Source organism: Pinus tabuliformis, chromosome 7 (assembly GCF_031772625.1).
Source record: "Pinus tabuliformis cultivar Carrire ecotype Pingquan chromosome 7, CPIR1, whole genome shotgun sequence".
Classification (NCBI taxonomy): domain Eukaryota; kingdom Viridiplantae; phylum Streptophyta; class Pinopsida; order Pinales; family Pinaceae; genus Pinus; species Pinus tabuliformis.
Genome location: NC_142293.1, coordinates 114501826 through 114518351, shown reverse-complemented (window position 1 = coordinate 114518351; position 16526 = coordinate 114501826). Strand labels below are relative to the sequence as shown.

General features: G+C 61.3%; 23 non-coding genes across 23 annotated transcripts; all 23 read left to right on the top strand.

The window, feature by feature from the left end:
• Positions 1-493: 493 nt before the first annotated feature.
• On the top strand, positions 494-612 carry LOC149245793 (5S ribosomal RNA). Its single transcript, XR_016267987.1, has one exon. It is a non-coding gene; the product is annotated as a 5S ribosomal RNA (ribosomal RNA).
• A 595-nt stretch (positions 613-1207) lies between these two features.
• On the top strand, positions 1208-1326 carry LOC149245792 (5S ribosomal RNA). Its single transcript, XR_016267986.1, has one exon. It is a non-coding gene; the product is annotated as a 5S ribosomal RNA (ribosomal RNA).
• Positions 1327-1920: 594 nt separating this feature from the next.
• LOC149245791 (5S ribosomal RNA) lies at positions 1921-2039 on the top strand. The gene has a single exon (XR_016267985.1). It is a non-coding gene; the product is annotated as a 5S ribosomal RNA (ribosomal RNA).
• Positions 2040-2635: 596 nt separating this feature from the next.
• LOC149245790 (5S ribosomal RNA) lies at positions 2636-2754 on the top strand. The gene has a single exon (XR_016267984.1). It is a non-coding gene; the product is annotated as a 5S ribosomal RNA (ribosomal RNA).
• A 595-nt stretch (positions 2755-3349) lies between these two features.
• Positions 3350-3468, top strand: LOC149245789 (5S ribosomal RNA). Its single transcript, XR_016267983.1, has one exon. It is a non-coding gene; the product is annotated as a 5S ribosomal RNA (ribosomal RNA).
• Positions 3469-4063: 595 nt separating this feature from the next.
• Positions 4064-4182, top strand: LOC149245788 (5S ribosomal RNA). Its single transcript, XR_016267982.1, has one exon. It is a non-coding gene; the product is annotated as a 5S ribosomal RNA (ribosomal RNA).
• Positions 4183-4777: 595 nt separating this feature from the next.
• LOC149245787 (5S ribosomal RNA) lies at positions 4778-4896 on the top strand. Its single transcript, XR_016267981.1, has one exon. It is a non-coding gene; the product is annotated as a 5S ribosomal RNA (ribosomal RNA).
• A 595-nt stretch (positions 4897-5491) lies between these two features.
• LOC149245786 (5S ribosomal RNA) lies at positions 5492-5610 on the top strand. Its single transcript, XR_016267980.1, has one exon. It is a non-coding gene; the product is annotated as a 5S ribosomal RNA (ribosomal RNA).
• A 594-nt stretch (positions 5611-6204) lies between these two features.
• On the top strand, positions 6205-6323 carry LOC149245785 (5S ribosomal RNA). The gene has a single exon (XR_016267979.1). It is a non-coding gene; the product is annotated as a 5S ribosomal RNA (ribosomal RNA).
• Positions 6324-6918: 595 nt separating this feature from the next.
• On the top strand, positions 6919-7037 carry LOC149245784 (5S ribosomal RNA). The gene has a single exon (XR_016267978.1). It is a non-coding gene; the product is annotated as a 5S ribosomal RNA (ribosomal RNA).
• Positions 7038-7632: 595 nt separating this feature from the next.
• On the top strand, positions 7633-7751 carry LOC149245783 (5S ribosomal RNA). Its single transcript, XR_016267976.1, has one exon. It is a non-coding gene; the product is annotated as a 5S ribosomal RNA (ribosomal RNA).
• Positions 7752-8346: 595 nt separating this feature from the next.
• On the top strand, positions 8347-8465 carry LOC149245782 (5S ribosomal RNA). Its single transcript, XR_016267975.1, has one exon. It is a non-coding gene; the product is annotated as a 5S ribosomal RNA (ribosomal RNA).
• Positions 8466-9060: 595 nt separating this feature from the next.
• LOC149245781 (5S ribosomal RNA) lies at positions 9061-9179 on the top strand. Its single transcript, XR_016267974.1, has one exon. It is a non-coding gene; the product is annotated as a 5S ribosomal RNA (ribosomal RNA).
• Positions 9180-9774: 595 nt separating this feature from the next.
• Positions 9775-9893, top strand: LOC149245780 (5S ribosomal RNA). The gene has a single exon (XR_016267973.1). It is a non-coding gene; the product is annotated as a 5S ribosomal RNA (ribosomal RNA).
• Positions 9894-10487: 594 nt separating this feature from the next.
• LOC149245779 (5S ribosomal RNA) lies at positions 10488-10606 on the top strand. Its single transcript, XR_016267972.1, has one exon. It is a non-coding gene; the product is annotated as a 5S ribosomal RNA (ribosomal RNA).
• A 596-nt stretch (positions 10607-11202) lies between these two features.
• On the top strand, positions 11203-11321 carry LOC149245778 (5S ribosomal RNA). Its single transcript, XR_016267971.1, has one exon. It is a non-coding gene; the product is annotated as a 5S ribosomal RNA (ribosomal RNA).
• A 596-nt stretch (positions 11322-11917) lies between these two features.
• LOC149245777 (5S ribosomal RNA) lies at positions 11918-12036 on the top strand. The gene has a single exon (XR_016267970.1). It is a non-coding gene; the product is annotated as a 5S ribosomal RNA (ribosomal RNA).
• Positions 12037-12632: 596 nt separating this feature from the next.
• On the top strand, positions 12633-12751 carry LOC149245776 (5S ribosomal RNA). The gene has a single exon (XR_016267969.1). It is a non-coding gene; the product is annotated as a 5S ribosomal RNA (ribosomal RNA).
• A 596-nt stretch (positions 12752-13347) lies between these two features.
• LOC149245775 (5S ribosomal RNA) lies at positions 13348-13466 on the top strand. Its single transcript, XR_016267968.1, has one exon. It is a non-coding gene; the product is annotated as a 5S ribosomal RNA (ribosomal RNA).
• Positions 13467-14062: 596 nt separating this feature from the next.
• Positions 14063-14181, top strand: LOC149245774 (5S ribosomal RNA). The gene has a single exon (XR_016267967.1). It is a non-coding gene; the product is annotated as a 5S ribosomal RNA (ribosomal RNA).
• Positions 14182-14777: 596 nt separating this feature from the next.
• LOC149245773 (5S ribosomal RNA) lies at positions 14778-14896 on the top strand. Its single transcript, XR_016267965.1, has one exon. It is a non-coding gene; the product is annotated as a 5S ribosomal RNA (ribosomal RNA).
• A 595-nt stretch (positions 14897-15491) lies between these two features.
• On the top strand, positions 15492-15610 carry LOC149245772 (5S ribosomal RNA). The gene has a single exon (XR_016267964.1). It is a non-coding gene; the product is annotated as a 5S ribosomal RNA (ribosomal RNA).
• A 596-nt stretch (positions 15611-16206) lies between these two features.
• On the top strand, positions 16207-16325 carry LOC149245771 (5S ribosomal RNA). Its single transcript, XR_016267963.1, has one exon. It is a non-coding gene; the product is annotated as a 5S ribosomal RNA (ribosomal RNA).
• Positions 16326-16526: the final 201 nt, after the last annotated feature.

Sequence of the window (16526 nt, the reverse complement as noted above, 5' to 3'; positions counted from 1 at the left end):
GGGGGAGCGTAGCTGAGGGAAACGGCGACTCGCTTTAAGACTGCTCCGAGGGAAATTCGAGAACGGGGTCTTTTCCCTGGTCGGGAGTCAGGGGCGGGATCACAGTGCAACGGCGGCGACGCATTTTGCGGCAGTGGGCGATGAATCTAGGACCGTTCGCATCGCCGCTGCGGATATGACACGAGGAGAGTGGGGTAAGAGGTGTGGATCATATGCACTTCCGTAGGAATTCGAATTCTGGAAGAACCGCGGATCGTTCGCGGAAAGGCCGCGCGCGCTCCACGGAGCGCCGCCGGTGGTCGCGGAACTTACGCCTTTCCCTTCTCTCTCTTCTTTTCATTTTCGCTCGTCCGTTCTTCCGCTGGCTCCCCGCGGGGCGGGAGGCGCCGTCGAGTCGGGGAAGAGGGCGAGCCCCTGCGCCGAACCGTTTCGGATCGAGGGCCCCGTGGCTCGGCGGTGTCCCTTGAAGAGGGGGAGGGGGCGAGATCTTTGCGGGTGCGATCATACCAGCGTTAATGCACCGGATCCCATCAGAACTCCGCAGTTAAGCGCGCTTGGGCTAGAGTAGTACTGGGATGGGTGACCTCCCGGGAAGTCCTAGTGTTGCACCCTCCCCCCTCTTTTGCGCGGCGTTTTGCGACGTGGGGCTACTTGTATATCGATTTATAATGGGAGCCCGAGAGCGAAGAGATCGCCGGAGCATTAGGGGGGGCAGGGGGGAGCGTAGCTGAGGGAAACGGCGACTCGCTTTAAGACTGCTCCGAGGGAAATTCGAGAACGGGGTCTTTTCCCTGGTCGGGAGTCAGGGGCGGGATCACAGTGCAACGGCGGCGACGCATTTTGCGGCAGTGGGCGATGAATCTAGGACCGTTCGCATCGCCGCTGCGGATATGACACGAGGAGAGTGGGGTAAGAGGTGTGGATCATATGCACTTCCGTAGGAATTCGAATTCTGGAAGAACCGCGGATCGTTCGCGGAAAGGCCGCGCGCGCTCCACGGAGCGCCGCCGGTGGTCGCGGAACTTACGCCTTTCCCTTCTCTCTCTTCTTTTCATTTTCGCTCGTCCGTTCTTCCGCTGGCTCCCCGCGGGGCGGGAGGCGCCGTCGAGTCGGGGAAGAGGGCGAGCCCCTGCGCCGAACCGTTTCGGATCGAGGGCCCGTGGCTCGGCGGTGTCCCTTGAAGAGGGGGAGGGGGCGAGATCTTTGCGGGTGCGATCATACCAGCGTTAATGCACCGGATCCCATCAGAACTCCGCAGTTAAGCGCGCTTGGGCTAGAGTAGTACTGGGATGGGTGACCTCCCGGGAAGTCCTAGTGTTGCACCCTCCCCCCTCTTTTGCGCGGCGTTTTGCGACGTGGGGCTACTTGTATATCGATTTATAATGGGAGCCCGAGAGCGAAGAGATCGCCGGAGCATTAGGGGGGGCAGGGGGGAGCGTAGCTGAGGGAAACGGCGACTCGCTTTAAGACTGCTCCGAGGGAAATTCGAGAACGGGGTCTTTTCCCTGGTCGGGAGTCAGGGGCGGGATCACAGTGCAACGGCGGCGACGCATTTTGCGGCAGTGGGCGATGAATCTAGGACCGTTCGCATCGCCGCTGCGGATATGACACGAGGAGAGTGGGGTAAGAGGTGTGGATCATATGCACTTCCGTAGGAATTCGAATTCTGGAAGAACCGCGGATCGTTCGCGGAAAGGCCGCGCGCGCTCCACGGAGCGCCGCCGGTGGTCGCGGAACTTACGCCTTTCCTTCTCTCTCTTCTTTTCATTCTCGCTCGTCCGTTCTTCCGCTGGCTCCCCGCGGGGCGGGAGGCGCCGTCGAGTCGGGGAAGAGGGCGAGCCCCTGCGCCGAACCGTTTCGGATCGAGGGCCCGTGGCTCGGCGGTGTCCCTTGAAGAGGGGGAGGGGGCGAGATCTTTGCGGGTGCGATCATACCAGCGTTAATGCACCGGATCCCATCAGAACTCCGCAGTTAAGCGCGCTTGGGCTAGAGTAGTACTGGGATGGGTGACCTCCCGGGAAGTCCTAGTGTTGCACCCTCCCCCCTCTTTTGCGCGGCGTTTTGCGACGTGGGGCTACTTGTATATCGATTTATAATGGGAGCCCGAGAGCGAAGAGATCGCCGGAGCATTAGGGGGGGCAGGGGGGAGCGTAGCTGAGGGAAACGGCGACTCGCTTTAAGACTGCTCCGAGGGAAATTCGAGAACGGGGTCTTTTCCCTGGTCGGGAGTCAGGGGCGGGATCACAGTGCAACGGCGGCGACGCATTTTGCGGCAGTGGGCGATGAATCTAGGACCGTTCGCATCGCCGCTGCGGATATGACACGAGGAGAGTGGGGTAAGAGGTGTGGATCATATGCACTTCCGTAGGAATTCGAATTCTGGAAGAACCGCGGATCGTTCGCGGAAAGGCCGCGCGCGCTCCACGGAGCGCCGCCGGTGGTCGCGGAACTTACGCCTTTCCCTTCTCTCTCTTCTTTTCATTTTCGCTCGTCCGTTCTTCCGCTGGCTCCCCGCGGGGCGGGAGGCGCCGTCGAGTCGGGGAAGAGGGCGAGCCCCTGCGCCGAACCGTTTCGGATCGAGGGCCCCGTGGCTCGGCGGTGTCCCTTGAAGAGGGGGAGGGGGCGAGATCTTTGCGGGTGCGATCATACCAGCGTTAATGCACCGGATCCCATCAGAACTCCGCAGTTAAGCGCGCTTGGGCTAGAGTAGTACTGGGATGGGTGACCTCCCGGGAAGTCCTAGTGTTGCACCCTCCCCCCTCTTTTGCGCGGCGTTTTGCGACGTGGGGCTACTTGTATATCGATTTATAATGGGAGCCCGAGAGCGAAGAGATCGCCGGAGCATTAGGGGGGGCAGGGGGGAGCGTAGCTGAGGGAAACGGCGACTCGCTTTAAGACTGCTCCGAGGGAAATTCGAGAACGGGGTCTTTTCCCTGGTCGGGAGTCAGGGGCGGGATCACAGTGCAACGGCGGCGACGCATTTTGCGGCAGTGGGCGATGAATCTAGGACCGTTCGCATCGCCGCTGCGGATATGACACGAGGAGAGTGGGGTAAGAGGTGTGGATCATATGCACTTCCGTAGGAATTCGAATTCTGGAAGAACCGCGGATCGTTCGCGGAAAGGCCGCGCGCGCTCCACGGAGCGCCGCCGGTGGTCGCGGAACTTACGCCTTTTCCTTCTCTCTCTTCTTTTCATTTTCGCTCGTCCGTTCTTCCGCTGGCTCCCCGCGGGGCGGGAGGCGCCGTCGAGTCGGGGAAGAGGGCGAGCCCCTGCGCCGAACCGTTTCGGATCGAGGGCCCGTGGCTCGGCGGTGTCCCTTGAAGAGGGGGAGGGGGCGAGATCTTTGCGGGTGCGATCATACCAGCGTTAATGCACCGGATCCCATCAGAACTCCGCAGTTAAGCGCGCTTGGGCTAGAGTAGTACTGGGATGGGTGACCTCCCGGGAAGTCCTAGTGTTGCACCCTCCCCCCTCTTTTGCGCGGCGTTTTGCGACGTGGGGCTACTTGTATATCGATTTATAATGGGAGCCCGAGAGCGAAGAGATCGCCGGAGCATTAGGGGGGGCAGGGGGGAGCGTAGCTGAGGGAAACGGCGACTCGCTTTAAGACTGCTCCGAGGGAAATTCGAGAACGGGGTCTTTTCCCTGGTCGGGAGTCAGGGGCGGGATCACAGTGCAACGGCGGCGACGCATTTTGCGGCAGTGGGCGATGAATCTAGGACCGTTCGCATCGCCGCTGCGGATATGACACGAGGAGAGTGGGGTAAGAGGTGTGGATCATATGCACTTCCGTAGGAATTCGAATTCTGGAAGAACCGCGGATCGTTCGCGGAAAGGCCGCGCGCGCTCCACGGAGCGCCGCCGGTGGTCGCGGAACTTACGCCTTTTCCTTCTCTCTCTTCTTTTCATTTTCGCTCGTCCGTTCTTCCGCTGGCTCCCCGCGGGGCGGGAGGCGCCGTCGAGTCGGGGAAGAGGGCGAGCCCCTGCGCCGAACCGTTTCGGATCGAGGGCCCGTGGCTCGGCGGTGTCCCTTGAAGAGGGGGAGGGGGCGAGATCTTTGCGGGTGCGATCATACCAGCGTTAATGCACCGGATCCCATCAGAACTCCGCAGTTAAGCGCGCTTGGGCTAGAGTAGTACTGGGATGGGTGACCTCCCGGGAAGTCCTAGTGTTGCACCCTCCCCCCTCTTTTGCGCGGCGTTTTGCGACGTGGGGCTACTTGTATATCGATTTATAATGGGAGCCCGAGAGCGAAGAGATCGCCGGAGCATTAGGGGGGGCAGGGGGGAGCGTAGCTGAGGGAAACGGCGACTCGCTTTAAGACTGCTCCGAGGGAAATTCGAGAACGGGGTCTTTTCCCTGGTCGGGAGTCAGGGGCGGGATCACAGTGCAACGGCGGCGACGCATTTTGCGGCAGTGGGCGATGAATCTAGGACCGTTCGCATCGCCGCTGCGGATATGACACGAGGAGAGTGGGGTAAGAGGTGTGGATCATATGCACTTCCGTAGGAATTCGAATTCTGGAAGAACCGCGGATCGTTCGCGGAAAGGCCGCGCGCGCTCCACGGAGCGCCGCCGGTGGTCGCGGAACTTACGCCTTTTCCTTCTCTCTCTTCTTTTCATTTTCGCTCGTCCGTTCTTCCGCTGGCTCCCCGCGGGGCGGGAGGCGCCGTCGAGTCGGGGAAGAGGGCGAGCCCCTGCGCCGAACCGTTTCGGATCGAGGGCCCGTGGCTCGGCGGTGTCCCTTGAAGAGGGGGAGGGGGCGAGATCTTTGCGGGTGCGATCATACCAGCGTTAATGCACCGGATCCCATCAGAACTCCGCAGTTAAGCGCGCTTGGGCTAGAGTAGTACTGGGATGGGTGACCTCCCGGGAAGTCCTAGTGTTGCACCCTCCCCCCTCTTTTGCGCGGCGTTTTGCGACGTGGGGCTACTTGTATATCGATTTATAATGGGAGCCCGAGAGCGAAGAGATCGCCGGAGCATTAGGGGGGGCAGGGGGGAGCGTAGCTGAGGGAAACGGCGACTCGCTTTAAGACTGCTCCGAGGGAAATTCGAGAACGGGGTCTTTTCCCTGGTCGGGAGTCAGGGGCGGGATCACAGTGCAACGGCGGCGACGCATTTTGCGGCAGTGGGCGATGAATCTAGGACCGTTCGCATCGCCGCTGCGGATATGACACGAGGAGAGTGGGGTAAGAGGTGTGGATCATATGCACTTCCGTAGGAATTCGAATTCTGGAAGAACCGCGGATCGTTCGCGGAAAGGCCGCGCGCGCTCCACGGAGCGCCGCCGGTGGTCGCGGAACTTACGCCTTTTCCTTCTCTCTCTTCTTTTCATTTTCGCTCGTCCGTTCTTCCGCTGGCTCCCCGCGGGGCGGGAGGCGCCGTCGAGTCGGGGAAGAGGGCGAGCCCCTGCGCCGAACCGTTTCGGATCGAGGGCCCGTGGCTCGGCGGTGTCCCTTGAAGAGGGGGAGGGGGCGAGATCTTTGCGGGTGCGATCATACCAGCGTTAATGCACCGGATCCCATCAGAACTCCGCAGTTAAGCGCGCTTGGGCTAGAGTAGTACTGGGATGGGTGACCTCCCGGGAAGTCCTAGTGTTGCACCCTCCCCCCTCTTTTGCGCGGCGTTTTGCGACGTGGGGCTACTTGTATATCGATTTATAATGGGAGCCCGAGAGCGAAGAGATCGCCGGAGCATTAGGGGGGGCAGGGGGGAGCGTAGCTGAGGGAAACGGCGACTCGCTTTAAGACTGCTCCGAGGGAAATTCGAGAACGGGGTCTTTTCCCTGGTCGGGAGTCAGGGGCGGGATCACAGTGCAACGGCGGCGACGCATTTTGCGGCAGTGGGCGATGAATCTAGGACCGTTCGCATCGCCGCTGCGGATATGACACGAGGAGAGTGGGGTAAGAGGTGTGGATCATATGCACTTCCGTAGGAATTCGAATTCTGGAAGAACCGCGGATCGTTCGCGGAAAGGCCGCGCGCGCTCCACGGAGCGCCGCCGGTGGTCGCGGAACTTACGCCTTTCCTTCTCTCTCTTCTTTTCATTCTCGCTCGTCCGTTCTTCCGCTGGCTCCCCGCGGGGCGGGAGGCGCCGTCGAGTCGGGGAAGAGGGCGAGCCCCTGCGCCGAACCGTTTCGGATCGAGGGCCCGTGGCTCGGCGGTGTCCCTTGAAGAGGGGGAGGGGGCGAGATCTTTGCGGGTGCGATCATACCAGCGTTAATGCACCGGATCCCATCAGAACTCCGCAGTTAAGCGCGCTTGGGCTAGAGTAGTACTGGGATGGGTGACCTCCCGGGAAGTCCTAGTGTTGCACCCTCCCCCCTCTTTTGCGCGGCGTTTTGCGACGTGGGGCTACTTGTATATCGATTTATAATGGGAGCCCGAGAGCGAAGAGATCGCCGGAGCATTAGGGGGGGCAGGGGGGAGCGTAGCTGAGGGAAACGGCGACTCGCTTTAAGACTGCTCCGAGGGAAATTCGAGAACGGGGTCTTTTCCCTGGTCGGGAGTCAGGGGCGGGATCACAGTGCAACGGCGGCGACGCATTTTGCGGCAGTGGGCGATGAATCTAGGACCGTTCGCATCGCCGCTGCGGATATGACACGAGGAGAGTGGGGTAAGAGGTGTGGATCATATGCACTTCCGTAGGAATTCGAATTCTGGAAGAACCGCGGATCGTTCGCGGAAAGGCCGCGCGCGCTCCACGGAGCGCCGCCGGTGGTCGCGGAACTTACGCCTTTTCCTTCTCTCTCTTCTTTTCATTTTCGCTCGTCCGTTCTTCCGCTGGCTCCCCGCGGGGCGGGAGGCGCCGTCGAGTCGGGGAAGAGGGCGAGCCCCTGCGCCGAACCGTTTCGGATCGAGGGCCCGTGGCTCGGCGGTGTCCCTTGAAGAGGGGGAGGGGGCGAGATCTTTGCGGGTGCGATCATACCAGCGTTAATGCACCGGATCCCATCAGAACTCCGCAGTTAAGCGCGCTTGGGCTAGAGTAGTACTGGGATGGGTGACCTCCCGGGAAGTCCTAGTGTTGCACCCTCCCCCCTCTTTTGCGCGGCGTTTTGCGACGTGGGGCTACTTGTATATCGATTTATAATGGGAGCCCGAGAGCGAAGAGATCGCCGGAGCATTAGGGGGGGCAGGGGGGAGCGTAGCTGAGGGAAACGGCGACTCGCTTTAAGACTGCTCCGAGGGAAATTCGAGAACGGGGTCTTTTCCCTGGTCGGGAGTCAGGGGCGGGATCACAGTGCAACGGCGGCGACGCATTTTGCGGCAGTGGGCGATGAATCTAGGACCGTTCGCATCGCCGCTGCGGATATGACACGAGGAGAGTGGGGTAAGAGGTGTGGATCATATGCACTTCCGTAGGAATTCGAATTCTGGAAGAACCGCGGATCGTTCGCGGAAAGGCCGCGCGCGCTCCACGGAGCGCCGCCGGTGGTCGCGGAACTTACGCCTTTTCCTTCTCTCTCTTCTTTTCATTTTCGCTCGTCCGTTCTTCCGCTGGCTCCCCGCGGGGCGGGAGGCGCCGTCGAGTCGGGGAAGAGGGCGAGCCCCTGCGCCGAACCGTTTCGGATCGAGGGCCCGTGGCTCGGCGGTGTCCCTTGAAGAGGGGGAGGGGGCGAGATCTTTGCGGGTGCGATCATACCAGCGTTAATGCACCGGATCCCATCAGAACTCCGCAGTTAAGCGCGCTTGGGCTAGAGTAGTACTGGGATGGGTGACCTCCCGGGAAGTCCTAGTGTTGCACCCTCCCCCCTCTTTTGCGCGGCGTTTTGCGACGTGGGGCTACTTGTATATCGATTTATAATGGGAGCCCGAGAGCGAAGAGATCGCCGGAGCATTAGGGGGGGCAGGGGGGAGCGTAGCTGAGGGAAACGGCGACTCGCTTTAAGACTGCTCCGAGGGAAATTCGAGAACGGGGTCTTTTCCCTGGTCGGGAGTCAGGGGCGGGATCACAGTGCAACGGCGGCGACGCATTTTGCGGCAGTGGGCGATGAATCTAGGACCGTTCGCATCGCCGCTGCGGATATGACACGAGGAGAGTGGGGTAAGAGGTGTGGATCATATGCACTTCCGTAGGAATTCGAATTCTGGAAGAACCGCGGATCGTTCGCGGAAAGGCCGCGCGCGCTCCACGGAGCGCCGCCGGTGGTCGCGGAACTTACGCCTTTTCCTTCTCTCTCTTCTTTTCATTTTCGCTCGTCCGTTCTTCCGCTGGCTCCCCGCGGGGCGGGAGGCGCCGTCGAGTCGGGGAAGAGGGCGAGCCCCTGCGCCGAACCGTTTCGGATCGAGGGCCCGTGGCTCGGCGGTGTCCCTTGAAGAGGGGGAGGGGGCGAGATCTTTGCGGGTGCGATCATACCAGCGTTAATGCACCGGATCCCATCAGAACTCCGCAGTTAAGCGCGCTTGGGCTAGAGTAGTACTGGGATGGGTGACCTCCCGGGAAGTCCTAGTGTTGCACCCTCCCCCCTCTTTTGCGCGGCGTTTTGCGACGTGGGGCTACTTGTATATCGATTTATAATGGGAGCCCGAGAGCGAAGAGATCGCCGGAGCATTAGGGGGGGCAGGGGGGAGCGTAGCTGAGGGAAACGGCGACTCGCTTTAAGACTGCTCCGAGGGAAATTCGAGAACGGGGTCTTTTCCCTGGTCGGGAGTCAGGGGCGGGATCACAGTGCAACGGCGGCGACGCATTTTGCGGCAGTGGGCGATGAATCTAGGACCGTTCGCATCGCCGCTGCGGATATGACACGAGGAGAGTGGGGTAAGAGGTGTGGATCATATGCACTTCCGTAGGAATTCGAATTCTGGAAGAACCGCGGATCGTTCGCGGAAAGGCCGCGCGCGCTCCACGGAGCGCCGCCGGTGGTCGCGGAACTTACGCCTTTTCCTTCTCTCTCTTCTTTTCATTTTCGCTCGTCCGTTCTTCCGCTGGCTCCCCGCGGGGCGGGAGGCGCCGTCGAGTCGGGGAAGAGGGCGAGCCCCTGCGCCGAACCGTTTCGGATCGAGGGCCCGTGGCTCGGCGGTGTCCCTTGAAGAGGGGGAGGGGGCGAGATCTTTGCGGGTGCGATCATACCAGCGTTAATGCACCGGATCCCATCAGAACTCCGCAGTTAAGCGCGCTTGGGCTAGAGTAGTACTGGGATGGGTGACCTCCCGGGAAGTCCTAGTGTTGCACCCTCCCCCCTCTTTTGCGCGGCGTTTTGCGACGTGGGGCTACTTGTATATCGATTTATAATGGGAGCCCGAGAGCGAAGAGATCGCCGGAGCATTAGGGGGGGCAGGGGGGAGCGTAGCTGAGGGAAACGGCGACTCGCTTTAAGACTGCTCCGAGGGAAATTCGAGAACGGGGTCTTTTCCCTGGTCGGGAGTCAGGGGCGGGATCACAGTGCAACGGCGGCGACGCATTTTGCGGCAGTGGGCGATGAATCTAGGACCGTTCGCATCGCCGCTGCGGATATGACACGAGGAGAGTGGGGTAAGAGGTGTGGATCATATGCACTTCCGTAGGAATTCGAATTCTGGAAGAACCGCGGATCGTTCGCGGAAAGGCCGCGCGCGCTCCACGGAGCGCCGCCGGTGGTCGCGGAACTTACGCCTTTTCCTTCTCTCTCTTCTTTTCATTTTCGCTCGTCCGTTCTTCCGCTGGCTCCCCGCGGGGCGGGAGGCGCCGTCGAGTCGGGGAAGAGGGCGAGCCCCTGCGCCGAACCGTTTCGGATCGAGGGCCCGTGGCTCGGCGGTGTCCCTTGAAGAGGGGGAGGGGGCGAGATCTTTGCGGGTGCGATCATACCAGCGTTAATGCACCGGATCCCATCAGAACTCCGCAGTTAAGCGCGCTTGGGCTAGAGTAGTACTGGGATGGGTGACCTCCCGGGAAGTCCTAGTGTTGCACCCTCCCCCCTCTTTTGCGCGGCGTTTTGCGACGTGGGGCTACTTGTATATCGATTTATAATGGGAGCCCGAGAGCGAAGAGATCGCCGGAGCATTAGGGGGGGCAGGGGGGAGCGTAGCTGAGGGAAACGGCGACTCGCTTTAAGACTGCTCCGAGGGAAATTCGAGAACGGGGTCTTTTCCCTGGTCGGGAGTCAGGGGCGGGATCACAGTGCAACGGCGGCGACGCATTTTGCGGCAGTGGGCGATGAATCTAGGACCGTTCGCATCGCCGCTGCGGATATGACACGAGGAGAGTGGGGTAAGAGGTGTGGATCATATGCACTTCCGTAGGAATTCGAATTCTGGAAGAACCGCGGATCGTTCGCGGAAAGGCCGCGCGCGCTCCACGGAGCGCCGCCGGTGGTCGCGGAACTTACGCCTTTCCTTCTCTCTCTTCTTTTCATTTTCGCTCGTCCGTTCTTCCGCTGGCTCCCCGCGGGGCGGGAGGCGCCGTCGAGTCGGGGAAGAGGGCGAGCCCCTGCGCCGAACCGTTTCGGATCGAGGGCCCGTGGCTCGGCGGTGTCCCTTGAAGAGGGGGAGGGGGCGAGATCTTTGCGGGTGCGATCATACCAGCGTTAATGCACCGGATCCCATCAGAACTCCGCAGTTAAGCGCGCTTGGGCTAGAGTAGTACTGGGATGGGTGACCTCCCGGGAAGTCCTAGTGTTGCACCCTCCCCCCTCTTTTGCGCGGCGTTTTGCGACGTGGGGCTACTTGTATATCGATTTATAATGGGAGCCCGAGAGCGAAGAGATCGCCGGAGCATTAGGGGGGGCAGGGGGGAGCGTAGCTGAGGGAAACGGCGACTCGCTTTAAGACTGCTCCGAGGGAAATTCGAGAACGGGGTCTTTTCCCTGGTCGGGAGTCAGGGGCGGGATCACAGTGCAACGGCGGCGACGCATTTTGCGGCAGTGGGCGATGAATCTAGGACCGTTCGCATCGCCGCTGCGGATATGACACGAGGAGAGTGGGGTAAGAGGTGTGGATCATATGCACTTCCGTAGGAATTCGAATTCTGGAAGAACCGCGGATCGTTCGCGGAAAGGCCGCGCGCGCTCCACGGAGCGCCGCCGGTGGTCGCGGAACTTACGCCTTTTCCTTCTCTCTCTTCTTTTCATTTTCGCTCGTCCGTTCTTCCGCTGGCTCCCCGCGGGGCGGGAGGCGCCGTCGAGTCGGGGAAGAGGGCGAGCCCCTGCGCCGAACCGTTTCGGATCGAGGGCCCCGTGGCTCGGCGGTGTCCCTTGAAGAGGGGGAGGGGGCGAGATCTTTGCGGGTGCGATCATACCAGCGTTAATGCACCGGATCCCATCAGAACTCCGCAGTTAAGCGCGCTTGGGCTAGAGTAGTACTGGGATGGGTGACCTCCCGGGAAGTCCTAGTGTTGCACCCTCCCCCCTCTTTTGCGCGGCGTTTTGCGACGTGGGGCTACTTGTATATCGATTTATAATGGGAGCCCGAGAGCGAAGAGATCGCCGGAGCATTAGGGGGGGCAGGGGGGAGCGTAGCTGAGGGAAACGGCGACTCGCTTTAAGACTGCTCCGAGGGAAATTCGAGAACGGGGTCTTTTCCCTGGTCGGGAGTCAGGGGCGGGATCACAGTGCAACGGCGGCGACGCATTTTGCGGCAGTGGGCGATGAATCTAGGACCGTTCGCATCGCCGCTGCGGATATGACACGAGGAGAGTGGGGTAAGAGGTGTGGATCATATGCACTTCCGTAGGAATTCGAATTCTGGAAGAACCGCGGATCGTTCGCGGAAAGGCCGCGCGCGCTCCACGGAGCGCCGCCGGTGGTCGCGGAACTTACGCCTTTTCCTTCTCTCTCTTCTTTTCATTTTCGCTCGTCCGTTCTTCCGCTGGCTCCCCGCGGGGCGGGAGGCGCCGTCGAGTCGGGGAAGAGGGCGAGCCCCTGCGCCGAACCGTTTCGGATCGAGGGCCCCGTGGCTCGGCGGTGTCCCTTGAAGAGGGGGAGGGGGCGAGATCTTTGCGGGTGCGATCATACCAGCGTTAATGCACCGGATCCCATCAGAACTCCGCAGTTAAGCGCGCTTGGGCTAGAGTAGTACTGGGATGGGTGACCTCCCGGGAAGTCCTAGTGTTGCACCCTCCCCCCTCTTTTGCGCGGCGTTTTGCGACGTGGGGCTACTTGTATATCGATTTATAATGGGAGCCCGAGAGCGAAGAGATCGCCGGAGCATTAGGGGGGGCAGGGGGGAGCGTAGCTGAGGGAAACGGCGACTCGCTTTAAGACTGCTCCGAGGGAAATTCGAGAACGGGGTCTTTTCCCTGGTCGGGAGTCAGGGGCGGGATCACAGTGCAACGGCGGCGACGCATTTTGCGGCAGTGGGCGATGAATCTAGGACCGTTCGCATCGCCGCTGCGGATATGACACGAGGAGAGTGGGGTAAGAGGTGTGGATCATATGCACTTCCGTAGGAATTCGAATTCTGGAAGAACCGCGGATCGTTCGCGGAAAGGCCGCGCGCGCTCCACGGAGCGCCGCCGGTGGTCGCGGAACTTACGCCTTTTCCTTCTCTCTCTTCTTTTCATTTTCGCTCGTCCGTTCTTCCGCTGGCTCCCCGCGGGGCGGGAGGCGCCGTCGAGTCGGGGAAGAGGGCGAGCCCCTGCGCCGAACCGTTTCGGATCGAGGGCCCCGTGGCTCGGCGGTGTCCCTTGAAGAGGGGGAGGGGGCGAGATCTTTGCGGGTGCGATCATACCAGCGTTAATGCACCGGATCCCATCAGAACTCCGCAGTTAAGCGCGCTTGGGCTAGAGTAGTACTGGGATGGGTGACCTCCCGGGAAGTCCTAGTGTTGCACCCTCCCCCCTCTTTTGCGCGGCGTTTTGCGACGTGGGGCTACTTGTATATCGATTTATAATGGGAGCCCGAGAGCGAAGAGATCGCCGGAGCATTAGGGGGGGCAGGGGGGAGCGTAGCTGAGGGAAACGGCGACTCGCTTTAAGACTGCTCCGAGGGAAATTCGAGAACGGGGTCTTTTCCCTGGTCGGGAGTCAGGGGCGGGATCACAGTGCAACGGCGGCGACGCATTTTGCGGCAGTGGGCGATGAATCTAGGACCGTTCGCATCGCCGCTGCGGATATGACACGAGGAGAGTGGGGTAAGAGGTGTGGATCATATGCACTTCCGTAGGAATTCGAATTCTGGAAGAACCGCGGATCGTTCGCGGAAAGGCCGCGCGCGCTCCACGGAGCGCCGCCGGTGGTCGCGGAACTTACGCCTTTTCCTTCTCTCTCTTCTTTTCATTTTCGCTCGTCCGTTCTTCCGCTGGCTCCCCGCGGGGCGGGAGGCGCCGTCGAGTCGGGGAAGAGGGCGAGCCCCTGCGCCGAACCGTTTCGGATCGAGGGCCCCGTGGCTCGGCGGTGTCCCTTGAAGAGGGGGAGGGGGCGAGATCTTTGCGGGTGCGATCATACCAGCGTTAATGCACCGGATCCCATCAGAACTCCGCAGTTAAGCGCGCTTGGGCTAGAGTAGTACTGGGATGGGTGACCTCCCGGGAAGTCCTAGTGTTGCACCCTCCCCCCTCTTTTGCGCGGCGTTTTGCGACGTGGGGCTACTTGTATATCGATTTATAATGGGAGCCCGAGAGCGAAGAGATCGCCGGAGCATTAGGGGGGGCAGGGGGGAGCGTAGCTGAGGGAAACGGCGACTCGCTTTAAGACTGCTCCGAGGGAAATTCGAGAACGGGGTCTTTTCCCTGGTCGGGAGTCAGGGGCGGGATCACAGTGCAACGGCGGCGACGCATTTTGCGGCAGTGGGCGATGAATCTAGGACCGTTCGCATCGCCGCTGCGGATATGACACGAGGAGAGTGGGGTAAGAGGTGTGGATCATATGCACTTCCGTAGGAATTCGAATTCTGGAAGAACCGCGGATCGTTCGCGGAAAGGCCGCGCGCGCTCCACGGAGCGCCGCCGGTGGTCGCGGAACTTACGCCTTTTCCTTCTCTCTCTTCTTTTCATTTTCGCTCGTCCGTTCTTCCGCTGGCTCCCCGCGGGGCGGGAGGCGCCGTCGAGTCGGGGAAGAGGGCGAGCCCCTGCGCCGAACCGTTTCGGATCGAGGGCCCCGTGGCTCGGCGGTGTCCCTTGAAGAGGGGGAGGGGGCGAGATCTTTGCGGGTGCGATCATACCAGCGTTAATGCACCGGATCCCATCAGAACTCCGCAGTTAAGCGCGCTTGGGCTAGAGTAGTACTGGGATGGGTGACCTCCCGGGAAGTCCTAGTGTTGCACCCTCCCCCCTCTTTTGCGCGGCGTTTTGCGACGTGGGGCTACTTGTATATCGATTTATAATGGGAGCCCGAGAGCGAAGAGATCGCCGGAGCATTAGGGGGGGCAGGGGGGAGCGTAGCTGAGGGAAACGGCGACTCGCTTTAAGACTGCTCCGAGGGAAATTCGAGAACGGGGTCTTTTCCCTGGTCGGGAGTCAGGGGCGGGATCACAGTGCAACGGCGGCGACGCATTTTGCGGCAGTGGGCGATGAATCTAGGACCGTTCGCATCGCCGCTGCGGATATGACACGAGGAGAGTGGGGTAAGAGGTGTGGATCATATGCACTTCCGTAGGAATTCGAATTCTGGAAGAACCGCGGATCGTTCGCGGAAAGGCCGCGCGCGCTCCACGGAGCGCCGCCGGTGGTCGCGGAACTTACGCCTTTTCCTTCTCTCTCTTCTTTTCATTTTCGCTCGTCCGTTCTTCCGCTGGCTCCCCGCGGGGCGGGAGGCGCCGTCGAGTCGGGGAAGAGGGCGAGCCCCTGCGCCGAACCGTTTCGGATCGAGGGCCCCGTGGCTCGGCGGTGTCCCTTGAAGAGGGGGAGGGGGCGAGATCTTTGCGGGTGCGATCATACCAGCGTTAATGCACCGGATCCCATCAGAACTCCGCAGTTAAGCGCGCTTGGGCTAGAGTAGTACTGGGATGGGTGACCTCCCGGGAAGTCCTAGTGTTGCACCCTCCCCCCTCTTTTGCGCGGCGTTTTGCGACGTGGGGCTACTTGTATATCGATTTATAATGGGAGCCCGAGAGCGAAGAGATCGCCGGAGCATTAGGGGGGGCAGGGGGGAGCGTAGCTGAGGGAAACGGCGACTCGCTTTAAGACTGCTCCGAGGGAAATTCGAGAACGGGGTCTTTTCCCTGGTCGGGAGTCAGGGGCGGGATCACAGTGCAACGGCGGCGACGCATTTTGCGGCAGTGGGCGATGAATCTAGGACCGTTCGCATCGCCGCTGCGGATATGACACGAGGAGAGTGGGGTAAGAGGTGTGGATCATATGCACTTCCGTAGGAATTCGAATTCTGGAAGAACCGCGGATCGTTCGCGGAAAGGCCGCGCGCGCTCCACGGAGCGCCGCCGGTGGTCGCGGAACTTACGCCTTTTCCTTCTCTCTCTTCTTTTCATTTTCGCTCGTCCGTTCTTCCGCTGGCTCCCCGCGGGGCGGGAGGCGCCGTCGAGTCGGGGAAGAGGGCGAGCCCCTGCGCCGAACCGTTTCGGATCGAGGGCCCGTGGCTCGGCGGTGTCCCTTGAAGAGGGGGAGGGGGCGAGATCTTTGCGGGTGCGATCATACCAGCGTTAATGCACCGGATCCCATCAGAACTCCGCAGTTAAGCGCGCTTGGGCTAGAGTAGTACTGGGATGGGTGACCTCCCGGGAAGTCCTAGTGTTGCACCCTCCCCCCTCTTTTGCGCGGCGTTTTGCGACGTGGGGCTACTTGTATATCGATTTATAATGGGAGCCCGAGAGCGAAGAGATCGCCGGAGCATTAGGGGGGGCAGGGGGGAGCGTAGCTGAGGGAAACGGCGACTCGCTTTAAGACTGCTCCGAGGGAAATTCGAGAACGGGGTCTTTTCCCTGGTCGGGAGTCAGGGGCGGGATCACAGTGCAACGGCGGCGACGCATTTTGCGGCAGTGGGCGATGAATCTAGGACCGTTCGCATCGCCGCTGCGGATATGACACGAGGAGAGTGGGGTAAGAGGTGTGGATCATATGCACTTCCGTAGGAATTCGAATTCTGGAAGAACCGCGGATCGTTCGCGGAAAGGCCGCGCGCGCTCCACGGAGCGCCGCCGGTGGTCGCGGAACTTACGCCTTTTCCTTCTCTCTCTTCTTTTCATTTTCGCTCGTCCGTTCTTCCGCTGGCTCCCCGCGGGGCGGGAGGCGCCGTCGAGTCGGGGAAGAGGGCGAGCCCCTGCGCCGAACCGTTTCGGATCGAGGGCCCCGTGGCTCGGCGGTGTCCCTTGAAGAGGGGGAGGGGGCGAGATCTTTGCGGGTGCGATCATACCAGCGTTAATGCACCGGATCCCATCAGAACTCCGCAGTTAAGCGCGCTTGGGCTAGAGTAGTACTGGGATGGGTGACCTCCCGGGAAGTCCTAGTGTTGCACCCTCCCCCCTCTTTTGCGCGGCGTTTTGCGACGTGGGGCTACTTGTATATCGATTTATAATGGGAGCCCGAGAGCGAAGAGATCGCCGGAGCATTAGGGGGGGCAGGGGGGAGCGTAGCTGAGGGAAACGGCGACTCGCTTTAAGACTGCTCCGAGGGAAATTCGAGAACGGGGTCTTTTCCCTGGTCGGGAGTCAGGGGCGGG